A 1,074-nucleotide genomic window follows, 5' to 3' on the forward strand; every position below is an offset into this window, starting at 1 on the left:
GGAGCAGTTAGGGCAGATCAGGGAGAAGAAGAAGAAGAGTCCGGCGCTAGGGATGAGAAGCGGCTCGGCCGGCGGTGGCTCGTGCTCGCCGGCGCTTGGGCAAGGACAAAGGAGAAGGAAGCCGCCGGCACTAGGAGGTTAGGGCTCGGGATGAGTTCGGCGGAGGAGAAGAGAAATGGCACGCGGGGAGGTTTGGGGCACGCACAGGTTCGGCGGGGAGAGGAAGGAATTAAACAAAAAGAAAAAGGAAAAGAGAAAAAAAAATAATAATAACTTTTCCTCACTTAAATGGGTAGCCTAAACAGGCTTTCCTGGGTCTCTTTTTATCCCCGTAAAGTCTCTCATACGAGCTCCGAAAAATTCCCGAAATTTTTTTAAAAATTCCAGAAAATTTCCTTATCATTATTCGCCATTTTTTTCCGGTATTTTACACTGTGACTTGCGATTTTCAAGACTCATAGATGGTTGAGTTACAATTTGTTTGTCAGTCTCTATAGCATTTATGGCTTGCACTTCTTGAATGTTTGAAGGAGATTTCATCCAACTTATGTTCGACCATTCATGGAGGTTCAATGTCACTTAATCAATTAATGTATATGCTTCATCTACACTTTTATCCATAAAAAAACCTCCAGCTGATGAATCCAATATACTCTTATCTGAAAAAGAAATTCCCCCATAGAATATGTGCAGAATCAACCATTTTTCAAAACCATGATGAGGGCACTGTCTTTGAAGACTCTTGAATCTATCCCATGCTTCAAATAATGATTCTCCATATGCCTGAGCAAAATTTGTTATGCAATTCCTCATATACACTGTTCTGCTTGGAGGGAAAAAATGATTTAGAAATTGCTTCTCCAATTACTCCCAACTTGTGATACTTTGAGGATGGAGAGAATATAACCAAGTCCTTGCTTTATCTTTGATACTGAAAGGAAATGCCATCAATCGAACTGTATCTGTTGACACTCCTTCACATTTCACCATATCACAAATCTCTAAAAATATTTCAAGATGCAGATAAGGACTTTCTGATACTTCTCCTCCAAATTTGTGATCTTGTATCATAGA

General features: G+C 40.5%; 1 non-coding gene across 1 annotated transcript; it reads left to right on the forward strand.

The window, feature by feature from the left end:
* The first annotated feature begins 709 nt into the window (after positions 1-709).
* On the forward strand, positions 710-815 carry LOC121993309. Its single transcript, XR_006115170.1, has one exon. It is a non-coding gene; the product is annotated as a small nucleolar RNA R71 (small nucleolar RNA).
* The last annotated feature ends 259 nt before the right edge of the window (positions 816-1,074 follow it).

This window comes from Zingiber officinale, chromosome 6B (genome assembly GCF_018446385.1).
Source record: "Zingiber officinale cultivar Zhangliang chromosome 6B, Zo_v1.1, whole genome shotgun sequence".
Classification (NCBI taxonomy): Eukaryota; Viridiplantae; Streptophyta; class Magnoliopsida; order Zingiberales; family Zingiberaceae; genus Zingiber; species Zingiber officinale.